At 47.4% G+C, this 20,202-nt stretch overlaps 1 pseudogene across 1 annotated transcript in view; it reads right to left on the bottom strand.

The window, feature by feature from the left end:
• LOC311226722 (elongation factor 1-alpha-like) overlaps nucleotides 1-20,202 on the bottom strand; it is a 93,890-nt pseudogene that overhangs the window by 43,951 nt on the left and 29,737 nt on the right. The window lies entirely within an intron of this gene.

Genomic DNA, 20,202 nt, shown 5'->3' with positions numbered 1-20,202 from the left:
ATACTTTTGTGATACATTTGACTGTACTTACTGTTTACATACCTGTAATTACTGTATATGTTTAGTTCAAGTTACATTTACTCCTGCTAACTACCTGTGTTGTGCAATGACTATATTTTAATCAAATGTATCACTCTGTTTCCATATGATAGTGGGCTTGAAGAAGACGATGATGGGTACATGCTGCCTACTTCACCGGAGCGCAGGTCATCTACTCAAGCCAGTGATCCCTCTTCCCCCACCCAACCACCGCCAAAGAGGGGTCGTGGACGCGGTCGTGGACGCGGTCGTGGACGCGGTCGTGGACGCGGTCGTGGACGTGGTCGTGGACGTGGTCGTGGGCAGTAGCTGTTGGCTACTGGAGATGCTGAGGAAGAGAGGTGGTGTAACAAGGAAGAGCCGGATGTGGAATATCCAAGGCCACAGTTTGCACCTAAACACCCACCTGGCCCCAGGATCGACACCACTGTAGCCTGGTCTCCTCTCAGCCTCTTCAAGCTGTTCTTCAGCTCTACGCTTGTGAACACACTAATCAGAAACACTAACGCCAACGCAGAACGACAAGTGACAGCAGGGGGCAAAAAGTACAAGTGGACAACCCTCACGGTTGACAGCTTCTATATTTTTCTGTCGATCATCCTCTTTTCTGGCCTATTACAGGTTCATACAAGGGCTGACCTTTGGAGGACGAGGTGGCCATATAATATACCATTCCCCAGGAGCAGCATGACCTGGCAAAGATTTGAGACCATCTTCTGGTCTCTTCATCTCTCTGATATTACAGAAGATGAAGAGAATGAAAGAAAAAAAGGCACTCCCGGGTATGACAAGCTATTCAGAATCAGGCCAATGTACGACCAGATTGTGAATGCCTGTAATGCACATTTCCAGCCATACCGGGAGATTAGCATTGATGAAAGGATGGTTGCCAGTAAAGCCAGAATTGGATTCAGACAATACATGAAAGACAAGCCGACCAAATATGGTTACAAACTTTTTGTATTGTGTGACTCTAGCACTGGCTACACTTTCAACTTCTTTATCTATCAAGGGAAAGATCTTATAGCCAAGAAGAAGGGAGAACTTGGTCTCAGCGTCACCTCCGTAATGGATCTAATGAACTTTGACCATCTTGGTAAAGGCTACCACTTGTATGTTGATAATTTCTACACAAGCCCCCTGCTTTTCAAGAAATTAGTAGAGAATCATACGATGGCTTGTGGAACTGTCCGTGCGGACAGGCTAGGATTTCCCCGAACCAGGGTCAATGACCTGCAGCGCAAGCCTACGAGGGGAGACATGAGGTGGATGAGGAAGGGCAACCTCCTCTTTGCCAGGTGGATGGACACTAAGGTGGTGAGCGTGTGCAGCACTATTCACAGAGCCTACAGCCAGGCCACTGCAGCGAGGAGGGTGAAGGGAGCGGATGGAGTGTGGGGTGTGGCTATGCTCCCTATTCCGGACGCCATCAAGGACTACAACATACACATGGGAGGGGTGGACCTGTCAGATGCCCTGATCCAGTAGTATTCGGTACGTGGCAAGACCATGCGATGGTATAAGACCTTCTTCTACCATTTCTTGGACATTGCCATTGTCAACTCCTTCCTCCTGCACAAGCAGTTGCTCAAAAGTGCAGGTGAGACTCCCCTGACTCAGAAGCGGTTCAGGGAGACTCTGATGGAGGAGTTTGTTGGCGAGGCCAGGGCTGTGGTTACTGCTGCTACCCCCCGCCCCCCCCGCTCCCCCCTCGGCTGTATGCCTGTGTACTTGGGGGAAGATGCCACGACTGGCCGCAGGAGGTGCGTGCTCTGTATGGAGAAGGCTAAGGAACAGGGGCAATTAAAGACCACAGTGATCAAGACCCCTGTCTCCTGCACCAACTGCAAGGTTGCATTGTGCTTGACATCAACCAGGAACTGTTTCTTGGAGTACCACGAGAGGCTCCACTCAGGGGTGATGTAGTGTGCAGTAACTAATTGTACTTGTAGGGCTGTCAACGAATATTCTATATTGAAATTAATAATCCACTTGTAAAGACCCCTATTGTATATAGTAGGCTTTTTGTTACATTTTTTATTGCATTATTTGCACTTTGTTTAGCATTTTATCTTTGTATTTTTGTGTTTTCGTACATTTGCCAAGCAGAGGTGATGCACCCAGACTTTACTGAAACCTATCCCTGAAGTTACAATTTTATTGCATTATTTGCACTTTGTTTAGCATTTTATCTTTGTATTTTTGTGTTTTCGTACATTTGCCAAGCAGAGGTGATGCACCCAGACTTTACTGAAACCTATCCCTGAAGTTACAATTTTATTGCATTATTTGCACTTTGTTTATCATTTTATCTTTGTATTTTCGTACATTTGCCAAGCAGAGGTGATGCACCCAGACTTTACTGAAACCTATCCCTGAAGTTACAATTTTATTGCATTATTTGCACTTTGTTTAGCATTTTATCTTTGTATTTTTGTGTTTTCGTACATTTGCCAAGCAGAGGTGATGCATCCAGACTTTTACTATTTTAATTTTTACAGATTTATAATAAACAGCCCCATTTGGAGGCAAAACTATACAAATTTGTAGTTTTTTATTGATTTTATACTGTGCACAATGGTAGAATATGATGATGCACAGGGTACATGTCATACTCAAAGTCTGCATTATGTGGCAATAACCTCCTGTAGTGATCATAAGTGTTTTTTTCCAGCCAAATTCCATTGAAACCCATTTGGCACATTTTGGGCACTTTTTGGGTATCATCCCAGATGTCCTTTGAGTGTCCGCCTGGTACTACACCTATTAGAACTGCTCTGGAAGCTATGTCCTTTGTTCAATTGCTTAGCCTTTTGGTACAGTTGTTGTCAGGAAGTTGCTGAATGAGCTCAGTGGCATCCTTTCAGGTTTGGACATTGTTAGCATGGTGTTATTCACTGTCAAACATGAGGGAAAAACAGGCGAGGATGTAAATCTATATTTCTTCTTTGGTTCATCACAATTTACTCATAGCATATTACCAGACACAATATTTATAACACTGGGAATACATTCCCTGAGTTCCATAGATGTTCCTAGATACCAAGAACATGCAAATGGTCCTTGTAGAACTGGAGCAATCTTCCATTTTACTTGGGTATGTACTTTTGGCAAATTTTCGAGAAATTTGGCTGGGGTGGAACAGGTTAAACACACATCCCGCACACTCCGCCAGCCTTCAACAAGCCGGTGCAGAGTCTCCCATAAGTCAATTATCAAATTCACATGTCTGCACCCTACATGAACACTATTTGGCCAATGGTGACCAAAAACCTACAGAGCTTACCCATAGACAGAGAAACACGTTTCCCCAACACTTGGTGACACAACCCCCCAGATTCTACATCTGGACTCTCAATGAGCGGAAAACAAACCATGAACCAGCTCTCGTCCACTCTTAGTTTCCAGCCCATTATATCAGACTTCCTACCAGTCCCGCTGTGTCACCACCACCTGCTATCCCTGACCGGCGAGAGATCCCTCCCAGCCAGCCAGTTCCTAAACAAAACAGAGTGTCAAAACAAAAACAAAGAAAATTTCAAACAAACAAAAATTGTGAGTGTCTTCATGCAACACACCCATCCAACAGAATTAAACTAACATCTAGAGGCATAATTACCCCCGTAAAAACTAAGACAGAAAAATTAAAAATCCAAAAAGAAATAAAAAAGTAATAAAATAATAATGTTTTTTCTTTTTTCTTTTTTTTTTAGTCTCCTTGACCACCCTTGGATCAAGTATGTATAATCGCTACTATAAATAGTCCTTTGTTTTTAACTCTGTCTAATATTAAATGTTCCATTGTTCCTGTTTAAAACCATCATTTTTTGTTAGTACTATTAGCCCATGCAATTTCCAGTTACTTCATCCGCCCCAACTTACCCTTGTTAGTCTTCCAAACCGTTTTAGTAACTTGCACCCCTAATCAAACCTTTTAACCTATCTATGTATCTTCGTTTCTATTTTTATTCTAATCAGTCGCATTTTCCATTTTCATTTATTAATAACTCTATTTTCTCGAGCACTTTCAGCTTTGTTTGTGCATTCCCGCTTCGCTCTTATTCAACCTATGACCTTTGCAGACACAACCTCTTTACACTCCTTCTGAGAATGACCCAACATTCTGCAAGTCCAGCAGGTCTATTTTCTGATGAACTCATGCTGTCCGTTGGACTCTCGCCGTCTATTGGACTCTTGCCGAGCCCGCCACCCTTTGCCACATGATCGAGCGAGATGGCCGATCTCTCCACAATCCCAGCACTCAGCCGATGCCGGCCATCCAGGCGGTCCCAGCTTACCACGACCCCAGCAGTCTCTCGGCTGGCATCCCACAGCTCCCGCCAGGTCTACCCATCTCCTGTCCTCTGGTTGTATGTCCTGTTGCCTGGAGGAGAGAGGTACATACCTGTCCTTTTCTGCTGCCGTTTCTCGGGCCTTTTCTTGTTGGGAGGGGCCTGGAAACTCACCCCTCCTGCGGTTCTGTTCACCCTGTCGCCGCCCAGTTCCCTGTCCGGGCAACGGAGCACAGGGCACTCCTTGATCACGGCGGCCTAGGTCTGACGCCCGAAGCATGACATCACGAACTGTACCACTCAACAGTTCATTCTTTTTAGCCAGTTCTTGCTCCAGTCTCTGCATCTCGTGTGCGGCTTGACCAAACGCCCGCTCTGTCTTCCTCAAGTCACGATGAACCGCCTCATGTCGTTCGAGCGCTTCTATAAACACTCTCCTTTGCTTGTAGATCTGCCCCCCTTCCTCCCCCTCGGCGCTGGTGGTCTGACTTCCCGTCTCTGGGCCCCGCCTCTCATCTTGGCTCTGGCGCCGGGGAAGATCTGGGCATGGGGCACTTGAGGGCTGAGACAATTCCTCATGTTTATGTCCATACCTGTTGTCGGTCTCTTTTCCAGCCGTATGGCCAGAGTGGACTTCGTGGGACTGCTGTAACAACGCGGCTCTTCTCAGTCGCTTTCCCTGTCCCTTGGTTAAACTGCAGTCACCTGCAATGGACACTCCAGCATGGATCGGTTCTGGTTGGAGTAATACCGTTGTCTCTGGTTCTCTCTCATATGAGACCCCCTGTATTGGAACCAAAGTCATCATTTCAAGTCCTTCTATCGTACTGGTCACATGAGAGAAGTCCATCCTATTCCAATCAATCAGATTATCATCACTGGTAAAGTCTATCTGGGAAATGTCTGCAGAGGCTCTCGGCTTTCTCCCACCACCGGCCTGACTACTGTGGGCCATTTCTATATTGCTTTTTTTTTTTTTTTTTTTTTTTTTTAAATACTACGGGTTATTGAAACAGACTGATTGTTTACTCTTGTTTTTGTTATTCTATTGTTATTGCATCTAACGCTTCAGTTGTTCCTATCAATGTTCCACTAAGGTGAACTTCCTGTGTAACCGTCATTCTCTCCACTTTCAAACACTCCTGCAATAACCGTTTGAAAAAACAAGTTTCTCTGTCTCTAAAACTACTTCTACCTACTTGAGTTAAACCACTCACACTGTCAAATTTTTACTGTGCAGACAAGGATTGATAACTGGCTTATCATTCATACTTATACCAAGGCTTATATAGCCGTTTCCCCAGTTGGTTATCGAAATCGTCAGAGCCCCCTCTGTCCTGCCGAGCACCTGTGCAGAAAGAAAGCAAAAACACCCAAACTTAACATCAGTGGCATTTCCCTTGTCATTTCCACTATTTGTTATGCATTGGAAATGTCGGGCAACACTATACTAATATTTTTAGAGAGATTTGGTGTGATCTGTTTGAATATAACGATACAGCTTAGCTTGTTTTCGTCCGTTGTTCCAACAGGAAAACTGGAGGTTTCCAATCCTCTGTGTTACAAAGGGTCAGATTAAACCGAATATATATATTTATTGCTTGAGATCCCTTGTATAATATTTGTATATCGTTTGATATCCCTTGTATATTATTTGTATGTATACACGGAATGTCCCTTTACCTGGGTACAAACCAGAGTAATACTCGCTCTCCTATTGGACAGCGACCCCTAGGCGCCAACGACCAAGCCCCCAACGGCAAGTTCAAAGGCAACTCCAGGCATGTCTCAACATGTCCAGGGTCTGCGCAGTAATACGAGACAGAACTGAGGTTGGCACTAGATAATTCACCTTACGTATAAATACGGCGCAGGTGTACACAGCAGCACTTGTCTTCTAAAACCTTGATGCCTTCACCACGAGACAACGTGCAGTGAAGTGAGCAACTTTGCCTCTAAATAGAGCCTTGAGAACCGCGTGCGAATAGATTGCTAAAGTGTCAGAGTTTAACGCAGTAACGTTGAGTTCGACTTATTCTAATGCGAAGTAATAGTCTATCATTTATAGTGTATCGTGCGGCTACCGTTCTTCAGTGACCAGCATTACCACCGGTTCGTCGTGTATATAGCTAGTGCACTTGTCCAGGCTGGGCGGCCTAAACTCGTGCCCCCACCCGAGGAGTCCTAGACGAGAACCGTTGGATATGTACACCGGAGAACCTACACCGGCGACTGCAGAACCATTTCTGGTTGGATTATATTGCTTTGGTACCGTGACTGCTGGAGCAGAGAACCGTCGACCCCACTATCGTTTGGGATCTACCCCCCGTGAGGATCATCACTCGAGCCCGCCTCTAGGAAGAGGCTGGCTAGCTGTCTTCCATGCTGTCGAGCATACTGGATTATAGCTGTTGCTTTGTCTACTGATCAAGGGAGTACTGCACTGGCTCCTGTATCTGGAACCTCGTTATTCCTCGTTGACCCAGACTTTGTACCCGAACATTCCTCTACCCCGGCCGGCCTTACACCCGGAGGGAACCCCCCAGTGTCTCCAGCTGGTACTAGTGTGCCCTATGTAATTGCTAATACCACAGGTGGCGTCAGTTTAGACCCATCCTAGTATTCATACTATTCTCATTGACTTACGCTCTTGACTTACTTTACGTGTGTTCTTCGCCATACAAGCGCAAGCATAATTCTCAATCTGTAACCTAACGTTGCTTGATAATAATAAATACCCTCTAAATAGTACTTTATGTGTCATTGCCGTATTCTTGTGTGGGTGTTCACCATATATATTCATGTACTGTGTGGCCAGTAATTAAAGTACATAACTAGTAGTGGTTTAATATACCATACTCTTTAATACAGTCAGGGAATTGTACCCCTCAGTTACAATTGGTCCTTCGAGCCGGAGGGTATCAGTGTAATATTTAATATAATATTAATATTAACCATGGCCAGCGGTGAACACTCCCCAAGAGGCTCTCCCAAGCTAGAACGCCCGCAGCGCAAACGTCAGCCACCTCCCTATCTGGAGGAATACGCTGTCGTTCTACTACCTAGCTTATCTAAACAGACGTTAAATACGGATAAAGCGGATAGTCAAAGCATGTCAAATCCTATCGACCAGGCGACCCTGCCAGTAGAGACCCCAGTGGGCTCTCACGAAACTGACCAAGCTCACGGGGGGGACCAGGTGGGACATGACATGACTATACCTCCAGACAACGTCCACGGGATAGTCCCCGGAGAGCTCCAGGATAAAGAAAGCGCTCCAGGGACAGAACCCGACACACAACCAAGAGAAGAGAAGCGCGCCCAGGAGATAGACCTCGGGGCGCGCCAGGAGAACAGATCTCCAACGAGCTCTGTCAGAAGCCGATCACCTCCGTCAGTGTCATCCCCCAGCCAGGCGGACCAGATACTGGCGCAAGCCTTGATCGCCACACTGGTAGCCTCCACCGAAAGAGACCGACTTCAGGGTGAACGCGACCGGCTTCAAGCAAAGACGCTTAGTGAGCGCGAACACTCTGCCATGGAACGCGAGCGCCTCCAGGCTCAACAGACGAGCGAGTGCGAACAACGAGAGCGCCTCCAGGCGCAGCAACAGACGAGCGAGCGCGAACAACGAGAGCGCCTCCAGGCGCAACAAGCAAGCGAGCGCGAACAATCTGCAGCGGAACGAGAGCGCCTTCACGCGCAACTCCAAGCGCAAGCCCTTAGTGAACGCGAACACTCTGCAACCGAAAGAGAACGCTTCCAGGCGCAACAAAGGAGTGAAGACGACCGCATAAGACTGGAGGAGAGACGCCTTCAGACGGAAGAGAACATTGAAAGAGACCGCGCCAATGCACAGCGCGACGCCGCCAATGCACAGCGCGACGCCGCCAATGCACAGCGCGACGCCGCCAATGCCCAGCGCGAAGCACAGCGCGCCGCCGCCAATGCACAGCGCGACGCCGCCAATACCCAGCGCGAAGCAGAGCGCGACGCCGCCCATGCCCAGCGCGAAGCAGAGCGCGACCGGCTGCAGGCGCAGATGATAGAACAATTGATTGCCATGGCGACACCACCTCTCTCCGCACGGAGCTCCCGGAGATCATCACGACAAGGGTCTAGGGCACACTCCCCTACCCGACGAAGCGACCCGGGACCCGGCCAACAGGAGGATCCTGTCTACGTCTCCGACCCCCCTCCCCGACCGGTCCATACGAGACCCAGCCACCGGGAAGAACCGGCCTACGTCGCCGAGAGACTGACTAGAAGACTCCAGGACCTAGAAGAGGAAGAGGAAGAGGAGGAATGTCAAGCCCACCAGCAGCAACGTACTCTGGACCAGGAGGCCCAGTACAGCCCCGACCAGCAGCAACGTACTCTGGACCAGGAGGCCCAGTACAGCCCCGACGTCAGCCCCGAGTCACTGCACTACAAACCCCCGACCCAACTCACAGGTGAGTTTGACGTACAGTCAGCACCGAGGAACAGCACCTGGGTACCCGGCCTCTGGTACCCACCAAGTACCAACCCACGACAACACGTACGGGGAGACTCGCCCAGGAGGCCTCTTCCCCTACGCTCACCAATGTGCCAGCCATCCATGGCATCGTACCTTGGCACACCGACGTTCCCAGACTTTACGCGCGAGGACAGAGCACAGTACACGGAATTACGGATGTGCTTGGAGACTATGATGTCCGACGTCCCCGACGAGTCGTACAAATATGCCATCCTCCTCAAGCATCTCAAGGTTCCCAGAGCGCATAATATAGCGCTGGCATATTCCAACTCAAGCACCCCATACTCCGCGGCTCTAGTGGCCCTCGACCAGCGTTATGGACGCATATGGGACTACGTGATACAAGAAATAAGAGATATCGACCGCCTCCCCCCAGCCAAAGACAATAGAGCATTGGATGACCTCTCTATCAAGGTACAATCCCTGGTAGGGATGCTGGGGTCCCAAAAGGAGAAAGGGAGATATGAACTATATGCTAACTCTAATGTGGAACGAATACTAGAGAAGCTCCCTCCAGCCCGCCAAGAGCGCTTTCGGCGGTAGAGAGACCACCGTGATCCCGACGGCCCCGAGCCATCCCTCCTAGACCTGGCCGCCTTCCTCACGAGGGAAGTCAGCAGCCTACGACTGGATACGTTCGTGTGGAGTGGACCAAGCCCAAGAGATGGACCTCGGAGATCTAATGATAACCGCCGGTCAGTGACTGTTATGCACCAGGCCGAGTCAGTGCCGCAGCACGAGAACCACAGCAACCCCCCGACCAAGGGGGAGTGGAAGATTGTATGCCAGTACTGTGAAAAGGAACATCGGCTGTATCAATGTGACACTTTCAAGAAGCTGACCACTGACGAGGTGAGTCAGTGGATCAAAGCCAACCGCCGCTGCTTCCGCTGCGCGCGCAGCCATATGGCAGCTGAGTGCCGTTTAAAGACGAAATGCAGCAAGTGCGACGGCGCCCACTTGGAGGTCCTGCACGACATCAACAAGCGTCCGCCAGGAAACCAAAGTGGGCCCGTCACGGTGATGTATCAGGCCGAGGCGGTGGCACCACTACCGAAGATCCATAGGACCGCCCCCTGGTGTCCTGACTGCTACAGCAGACACTGGGAGTCACAGTGCTACTCGGACTACCGCGAGTCGGCACCACTACAGAAGATCCAAGGCAACCCACCAACAGGAGTGCTCCACATAGACCAGCATAGCGGGACCCCCCGAGTGCTCATCAAAGTGGTCAGAGTGCTCCTGAGTTACGAGGACAAGGTCCTGGACACTTACGCTGTCCTAGACGATGGGTCTGAAAAGACTCTCCTCCTCGCTTCCGCCGCAGCCCAGTTGGGCCTGCGGGGTGCCAAAGGAACAATGACAATCCGTACCATTAGAAGAGACCGGAAGACCATAAAGGGTGAAAATGTCTCCTTCAAGATAGCAGCGGTGGACCAGCCCGAGAAGCAGTATAGCATCACCAACGTCTTCACCAGCCACGACATAGGCCTGTCACAGTACACCTACCCCATCCCACAGCTGATGGCGAAGTACGAGCACCTACGCAGACTACCTATACCGCTCATCGACGGCGCCACACCGACCCTGCTCATAGGCTCCGACCACGCGGACCTCATTCTCCCAATTGAGGCGGCCCACATCGGACCCAAAGGATGCCCAGTCGCGGTTCAGACCCGACTGGGGTGGACGCTCCAGGGCCCCCTCTACGGACTTGACAGTCAACCCACGTCTACACACTGCCTGCACACAAAGGTGAGCGACACCGGCCACTCTCTCGTACAGCCCGTTGAGAGGCTATTGACATTAGACGAGAGGCCTGTGAGAGAATCGTGGGCCCAAGAAGAGGGAGTTCCGAACTCCACCCCCCTCAGCTGCGCTCCAAGCGACGTAGCTGACCTCGAAACCAGCACCCCAAGCGACTCCTTGATGGTGCGGCCGGAACCGGCCCCTCCTCAGATGGGGTACAGACCGAACAAGAGGAACAGACGGAGGATGTGGAGACACAGCCAAGCACAGATCAACCAGTCTCAGGCCCGCTTCCTCCTAAGCTCCCTACCATCCCTTCCAGCCCGTCAGAAGCGGGTCAAGGACAGGGACAACTTAAAAGTGGACACAGTCGTTATGATCATAGACCAGTCACTACCCCGAGCTGCGTGGTCGGCCGGCCGCGTAAGCAAAGTGATCACTGGTGCCGACGGAAAGGTCAGAGCGGCAGAAGTTATTGTCCAGGGACGGACCTACACCCGACCCGTGGCGAGGCTGATAGAGTTGCCGAGGCTCCCTGACTCCCCTGATGACGACCATGACCCACTGACTTTGTAGATTGCCCTACTCCCCACAACAGACATTGAGTAGTTGACAGGACTATTAATCTGCCTTCGCTTTAACTAATTAGGTGCGGACTAATTAGGAGGCGGCTGTTACAAAGGGTCAGATTAAACCGAATATATATATTTATTGCTTGAGATCCCTTGTATAATATTTGTATATCGTTTGATATCCCTTGTATATTATTTGTATGTATACACGGAATGTCCCTTTACCTGGGTACAAACCAGAGTAATACTCGCTCTCCTATTGGACAGCGACCCCTAGGCGCCAACGACCAAGCCCCCAACGGCAAGTTCAAAGGCAACTCCAGGCATGTCTCAACATGTCCAGGGTCTGCGCAGTAATACGAGACAGAACTGAGGTTGGCACTAGATAATTCACCTTACGTATAAATACGGCGCAGGTGTACACAGCAGCACTTGTCTTCTATTGATGCCTTCACCACGAGACAACGTGCAGTGAAGTGAGAAACTTTGCCTCTAAATAGAGCCTTGAGAACCGCGTGCGAATAGATTGCTAAAGTGTCAGAGTTTAACGCAGTAACGTTGAGTTCGACTTATTCTAATGCGAAGTAATAGTCTATCATTTATAGTGTATCGTGCGGCTACCGTTCTTCAGTGACCAGCATTACCACCGGTTCGTCGTGTATATAGCTAGTGCACTTATCCAGGCTGGGCGGCCTAAACTCGTGCCCCCACCCGAGGAGTCCTAGACGAGAACCGTTGGATATGTACACCGGAGAACCTACACCGGCGACTGCAGAACCATTTCTGGTTGGATTATATTGCTTTGGTACCGTGACTGCTGGAGCAGAGAACCGTCGACCCCACTATCGTTTGGGATCTACCCCCCGTGAGGATCATCACTCGAGGCCGCCTCTAGGAAGAGGCTGGCTAGCTGTCTTCCATGCTGTCGAGCATACTGGATTATAGCTGTTGCTTTGTCTACTGATCAAGGGAGTACTGCACTGGCTCCTGTATCTGGAACCTCGTTATTCCTCGTTGACCCAGACTTTGTACCCGAACATTCCGCTACCCCGGCCGGCCTTACACCCGGAGGGAACCCCCCAGTGTCTCCAGCTGGTACTAGTGTGCCCTATGTAATTGCTAATACCACAGGTGGCGTCAGTTTAGACCCATCCTAGTATTCATACTATTCTCATTGACTTACGCTCTTGACTTACTTTACGTGTGTTCTTCGCCATACAAGCGCAAGCATAATTCTCAATCTGTAACCTAACGTTGCTTGATAATAATAAATACCCTCTAGTCTAAATAGTACTTTATGTGTCATTGCCGTATTCTTGTGTGGGTGTTCACCATATATATTCATGTACTCTATGGCCAGTAATTAAAGTACATAACTAGTAGTGGTTTAATATACCATACTCTTTAATACAGTCAGGGAATTGTACCCCTCAGTTACACTCTGTGTGTTCCTTTCATATGATTATCTGGAGGACACAAACATTAATTCCACACAGCCTATCAATTGTCTAATAATCTTTGTAAACTTGGTCCTTCATCTGTTCCAATTTAATTTTGCTTTGATGAATCCGTCCATTCTGATCTTATTTCATACTTTAAATGACCGCATAGCGTATTGACTAAATATAAATGTAATATTAACTTTCGCTTCACCGCTTCATACAACATTATTCTCATTTATTTTCTCACACACACTTACATTCTTACACACTTCCACTTCCCCCTCACAACACTAAAAAAATCCTTTAGTGTTGTCTTCTGCTTCCAACCACCATCAAGGGATTTTTTTTTTTTTTAACAATTCAGATCACTAAACCCCTGACCGTCATATAGCCCAGTTGTTCATGTTATTAAACTCATGGACACCAGCACTATATCTACTGCAATATCCTCCCAGATCCTTGAATTCACAAAGAACCGCCTTCTCACAGCCCAAAGCGTTTTACCCTTCAGTTTCGAACCCGAACGGAAACACCCCAAGCTCCTTTTCCCAAGGAATATTACAACTCATCCTACCATCACCTGTACCTAGACAGGCCAGCGCCCATCCGGTCCCTACTCCACATACACAATAACAACGCAGCTCAAATAAACATCCAACCCAATAACACACAACATGCCGCAAAGCTAACCCTGCTTCCAAGGACCCCAACTGACGGGTCCACCACCCAACCCAGCAATGGCCTGCAGCCCACCCACAATCCATTCTCAGGCAAGCCATTGAGGGGGGGGGCACACCTGGAGAAAAGAAGGGAGGAAAGGAGAACCACAGGGAGAAATACAAGGAGAGACAGAGGGGGGGGGCGGAGGGAAGAGAAAAGGGAGGGAGGGGGAGAGGGATGCAGGGACGGAGGAAAGGGGGGGGGGGGGTGGGGGGCTCTCAATTCAACACTAACCTTAACAAAAACCTTCTATACTTAATTAGCAGACTTTACCGTATCGCCTGGTCCAGTTAACCCACAGGACTTCAAACACTATCTTCAGCATCTGCTGCCAACTTTAACTTAAATCAAACCCTACTTTAATCAGACCAAAAGAGTCTGCACGGATCTCCTAATATCTAACACTATACTCTAAATCACACTGCAGGGGCACTACAACCTGCATTAAAACACCTATGCAAACCTGGCAGCCCAACAGTATCAAGCAGGGAGCTAGGGATAAGGGAGGGGGAGATACCGGGAGGGAGGGAGAGAGAGATAGAGGGAAAGTCAGACAGAGACAGCGGGAGGGAGGAGGGGGGGAGACATAGGGGAGAGAGAGTGGGAAGAAGGGAGAGAGAGTGGGAGGGAGGAGGGGGAGAGACATACAGAAGGAAGAGAGGGGGGCCTCCCATGTAATCCTAATTTAGAAAGTAAACACTACATTAATATAACCAATGCTCCAAGCCTCACCATAAAGGCAATCTACCTTGAACAAAACTTCCTTTGCGAACCTGTCATCTCAACAAAGTCAAGCTGGGAGAGAGGGATAGAGAAGAGAGAGGCAGGGACGGAGGGAGGGAGGGAAGGAGGAAGGCAGGGAGGGAGGGGAGAGTGAGAGAGAGGGGAGAGTGAGAGAGGCAAGGAAGGAGGGAGGGAGGGAGAGAGGGATGAAGGGAGAGAGGGATTGAGAGAGAGAGAGAGATAGAGAGAGGCAGGGAAGGAGGGAGGGAGGGAGGAAGGCAGGGAGAGTTCAATCATGCTACATTGTTAGCCCAGGTAGATTAGCATTTTAGCTTCGTTAGCTCAGTACTGCTAGCTTCGTTAGCCTAGTTTAGCCACCACCATAACTTCTCCTATACGGCGCATTATCCTGTTGATTCGAGCGGCACAACACATCGCGACGTCTGCACAACCCTGTTATACCCTGCAACATAACTTAAATCCTATTTAGCCCCAGTTTACAGAACATATATCATTATCTTTATTCTAGTTCGCTCGCCCGTTTGGCCCCGCCTGGCCGAAATACACAGTATTTTTAATCCAACGCTCCCAATGTTCAGACGTTCCTAGTGACGTCATCAGCTCCCAAAACTCAGTTTATTTTGATACCTACTACATTAAATTTAGACCTTTATACCACAGATTTAAAAAATGTCAACGAACTTCACACATCATTTTGGTACCATCACTCTCGCCATTCATTCAATTCACTCGATATCGCAACACAGCGTCCATACGTTACTGCTGTCGTCCCGCGGCTAACGGAGCCAGCTAAATAAATGCCCCGTCCCACGGACAGTGTTGTGGTTTCTCCGCTGCCGTTTTGGTCTCTAGAGCTTTATAATAATTCAAAAAATACATTGGCATTCACTCAAAACCTCTAACACACATTCATCCAAAGATATATACTTAGCAAAACATTGTCCTATTCATAAGCACACTATTCATTTGGCCACATTCATTCTAAACGCATTTCCTACCTCGCCCATTTCACACCATTCTTTCCTATGTTCTAATCACAAGCAAGCGCAGTTCCTTCTTTCAAAGTGCTTCATATATCTACCGAGTTCTAGAAAATCCGTCTTGCTATACCCCGAGAAACCCGCTCCATTCATGTATAGTAGCTCGTGGAGAGTTTTTGTAGCGCCTCTTGATGGCTTGAATCGGAGGTTTATATGGTCAAATCGTCCTTAACCATAATTTCCATATTTCCTACTTGTAGAGCCACCTGTCGGCTTGAATCGGAGGTTTATGTGGTCTATCGTGCTCCCCGTTTAAACCACAATTTCCATATTTTCTACTTTCCTCATTCCTCCACGAGTTTGATGTTCTTCAGATCTGGACCATAGCCAATCTGAGCCTAAATGACGTCGGATTTGTCTCGACAATTCGCATATGGAACGTCTTCCAAAAGTCCATTGTTCAGCATACCGATTCTAAGAGAGTTCCTTCCCGCTAAGCAAACTGGCACGAATCCCTAACCCTCGGCTGTGCGCGATCTGAACTAAATACAGACATCTATATCCTCTCATTACTGGTAGTCACAATACTGTTCGATGAAGGGCTTGAAAATCCACAATGGTACTCTTATTCCTCCGTCAGCCGTTTCCCAGAGCGGGCCCGGTTCTGACGAGTGAAAACAGTGCCTCATTTAACCCGTTCATCAACCACAAACGTCACTTATCCCCAGACCTTCAATTGTTTCCTTGAACAATCCCTTATTTATAGCTCCATAGTTGCTTATAAACACTTCATCTTTCGCCTCACTACTGTACCGTTCACTCGGATTGCACCCCTTTTCTTCATTACATTAGTATCGATTCCACCTAGACTAGTCTTACCACATCTGGCATTGTACCAATCTTAGGCATTCTAACCGAATACCCCTCAATACCCTAACCCATCTAAGTGCAGCTGGTGCGGCCGAGACCAGAGACAGGTTGTGAATCCTGGTCTCCGGTGCCTACCGACACCAACATTTTCCTGGTCCATTACATCATTCACTTCTACCCATAGCAACCCCAATTTGAGACCGCTCGACCTCCACCAAATTTTAAATGCATCTTTATTACTTACCTTCAAACTCGCTGTCCTCGGCTGAAGAGGTGAAGGGTTAATCAGTCGCAGAGGCGTCGATGAGGGCGAGAATCTCTCGGTCCATTTTCCAGAAGTAGCTTTTCGTCGTCTTCAACCGGCTTTGGTCGAATACAGCACGGGTCACGGACCAATTGAAGTATCTTTCACTTAATTTATATCTATTCTATGATCGTATAGTCTTTACTTTTCTCTCTGCATTGTTTTGTATTTCTGGTGTTCGGTTCTATTAAGGAAAACGCAGACGAGGTGATCTGAATAAAACAAACTGGTGTGTTTATTCCATTGTTAATAAAACACAGCTATGCGTCAAACAAGTACAGGATCTTCATTTCATATCTAATCGTCTCTTTGGTGTGGCAGTTTTGTCCATGATCTGATCAGCTGGGGCCGATCAGAGCGTTCTGCTCCGGTGTGGTTCTCTGTCTCGGGTTGTCCATGACAACACGCGGCTTCCCTTTGTGGTTGGTGGTCGCCAAGGCAACCTTGGTTTTCGGATCCTCGACGGGTTGGGAGCGCTTGGTTTCGTCTACGCTCGGTGGAGTCTGGCTCCCCTGCTGCGAGGTGATCGTCTATCATCGTCTGGGTCCATAGCTCTGTGCGTCTCCGGCTCGGCTCTCGAGTCTCTGGTTTCTCCGTCTACCTCCAGCGCTCTCCTCCTCTCGCCATTCATTCAATTCACTCGATATCGCAACACAGCGTCCATACGTTACTGCTGACGTCCCGCGGCTAACGGAGCCAGCTAAATAAATGCCCGGTCCCACGGACAGTGTTGTGGTTTCTCCGCTGCCGTTTTGGTCTCTAGAGCTTTATAATAATTCAAAAAATACATTGGCATTCACTCAAAACCTCTAACACACATTCATCCAAAGATATATACTTAGCAAAACATTGTCCTATTCATAAGCACACTATTCATTTGGCCACATTCATTCTAAACGCATTTCCTACCTCGCCCATTTCACACCATTCTTTCCTATGTTCTAATCACAAGCAAGCGCAGTTCCTTCTTTCAAAGTATAAAACAAACTGGTGTGTTTATTCCATTGTTAATAAAACACAGCTATGCGTCAAACAAGTACAGGATCTTCATTTCATATCTAATCGTCTCTTTGGTGTGGCAGTTTTGTCCATGATCTGATCAGCTGGGGCCGATCAGAGCATTCTGCTCCGGTGTGGTTCTCTGTCTCGGGTTGTCCATGACAACACGCGGCTTCCCTTTGTGGTTGGTGGTCGCCAAGGCAATCTTGGTTTTCGGATCCTCGGCGGGTTGGGAGCGCTTGGTTTCGTCTACGCTCGGTGGAGTCTGGCTCCCCTGCTGCGAGGCGATCGTCTATCATCGTCTGGGTCGATAGCTCTGTGCGTCTCCGGCTCGGCTCTCGAGTCTCTGGTTTCTCCGTCTACCTCCAGCGCTCTCCTCCTCTCCAGGTCTCCAGGTCTGTCTGTCTCGCTCCAGGTCTGTGTGTTTCTTCTCTGTCTTCTCGCCTGCCCTTTTAATGAGATAGAAAAGACCTTTCCCCTGCCTGTCTGGTGACGTCACCCCAGCGATCGAGCTTCCCCATTGGCCAAAGGATCTCCCCGCTGAGTGACACGTCAGCCTAGTCTGTTGACACAACGTTACACAGTAGAATCCGACTGGCTGTTACCTTTCAGCTCTTCCCTCCGTGAACAGATAATTGCATACGTCCTTTTCAACAGAAATAATATACTGGCTTCTTGATTAACCATTGACCAATACTGTATAGTTTTATCTTTTAGCATTAAGAGATTTTATTCTTTATTGTGACTACCGTTATCCTAATAGTTTTAAGTTATGCCCACATTGTAACTCATGTAATTGTCTTATTAACTGTTTCCATCCTACTGATGGTTGTCTATTCTCTTAGTAATAACCTTTTCTTTAATCCTTAATTTACTACCTATGTTTTCTTATTTGGTTCACTTGTTGTCAACTTTTCTGGCTTGCTAAACCTATTTATCTAAGGTGATTTGGTATGACAGCTCCCTTTTAGTACATTATTGATTGCACTGTTTTCTAAGGACATCTTAACTAATCTCTCTGACAAAGCCATCAGTTTTTATCTATTTCCTCAAGGTCTAAAACCGTCTAGTCTATCTATTCTATAGTTAAATGTGTAACTGGGGGCCTTCTGCTTAAATTCCAATATCCTTGAGCCTGTGTGGTATGTCTTAAGTCAATCAAATCTGATGTGTAAGGGGAGATTCCAAATGGTCTCGTGTCACCTCTCTGACCTCTGGGCCTTAGTCTTCTGACCAGCTGCCTTTTTCTATTTCCTCAAGGGCCCAGTTTGGCTGACAAGGTTTAACAGCACCCTGACCTCACTGTATTCTAAGTTTTATGATTGGAGCTAGTTCCTGTTTCTTTAATGATCTCTCCCTGACAGAAGGTTCTTGCCAAGGGGGGTTTTCTCACAATGGTTGGTTACTCGCTTATCCTAAAAATAAACAAGACCTCCTGCTTGATCACCTCCATATAGTCTGGAGGGGTCAGTTTATGACCTTAACGCAATCTACTTTGTTGGGTGTGGCGAGAATGTCAGCTAACCATCCAAGGTCTACTTGCCCTTACTTGTACCTATTTTTGACGAGCGAGGGTATTTCTGCTTAACAGCTGTGACTTATTTTCTTTGAGATCCTGTTTCTTAAATTCATTACTTAGCACTAGATCATACATTTTGATTTAATTAATTTACGACACTGGGGCCACAGAGGAAATGGCCCTTCTGTCAAATCAGCATTTCCGTCTAATATTATTTTGTACAGTTTAGTTGCTATTTTCATGTTTCATTTTGATAAATTCACGACAGTTTACATTAATCATTATTCACAAACACAAACACAAACCACACTGGCATGTATTGGAGTCCGGCTTAACTAGTCTTGTTTAGTCAAGGACAGTCCTGGTTGAAATACAATAGCTGATAGAACTAAAGGGCTTACAATGCATTATTCTCTGAATTGGCTATTCCCTTTTGTGTGAGAAGACTTTTTGTGTCACTATCAGACTTATAGTATGTAATTTCTCTGTCCAATAAGCAGCTACTGACATGATCGTCTGCCCTCAGACAGCTGCTAAAAATGCATTGCAGTAATCAACTGTTGTGTACTTGAAAGACCTTTTTGACTGACCTTACATAATTAAGTTCACAGGTAACGCACTAGTACTCTATCCCCCTTGCACCTGGCTATATAAGATATCTAGGTGGTCTGGGCAGGCGTTGCCCCCATCCTAACTACTGTTCATATTAGGGATGCACCGATATGCAAACTTTGGGCGATACCAATAACCGGTATTAGCATTTCTGTTATGGCCGACATGATCAATGTCGATGTGATCTGTATAAATAAAACAGATTTCTATGACAATCAAATATTTTACATAACATTTTTTGTACATACTGAAACAATGATCATTGTCACATGCAAATAACGTTACCCAAACAAACTCTGTGTGGACCAAAAAAGAAACATAAACACACACACGACAGCTAGACTTACTCATGAGAAATACTCATCAGTTGTTCATCAGGCTTTGATTGATTGATTGATTGAAAACTTTATTAACAGATTGCAGATTGCAGAATGGGTACAGTACAGTACAGCTCAATACATACAATTGTTAAGGGGATGCAGACCAGAGAAAGACTTTCGTCTTGTTTACATCAGGGTCCCCCATTTTCAATTCATCGTAACATATATGACATACATGACATACAGATAGACAGTACTGCTACATCTATACATTTATGACATACCAGATTTGCAAATACAGTACTGTTTGTGATACAAAAAGAGTCCAGAAAAAAAAGTATATACATTTGGCTTAGGAACTGTACATTGGATTGGGTAGGTGGGGGGGGACTGTACATTGGAGGTGGTTGGGTGGGGGGGGGGAGGGGTTGGGTAGGAGTGAGGGGGGGGGGGGTTGGGTAGGAGGGGTGGGTGGGGGACACTGTACAACTATACAAACAAAACTGTACATTGGAATATTG

This window comes from Notolepis coatsorum (genome assembly GCF_963971535.1).
Source record: "Notolepis coatsorum genome assembly, chromosome: 4".
Lineage (NCBI taxonomy): Eukaryota > Metazoa > Chordata > Actinopteri > Aulopiformes > Paralepididae > Notolepis > Notolepis coatsorum.
This window is presented reverse-complemented; position numbering and strand designations above follow the sequence as displayed.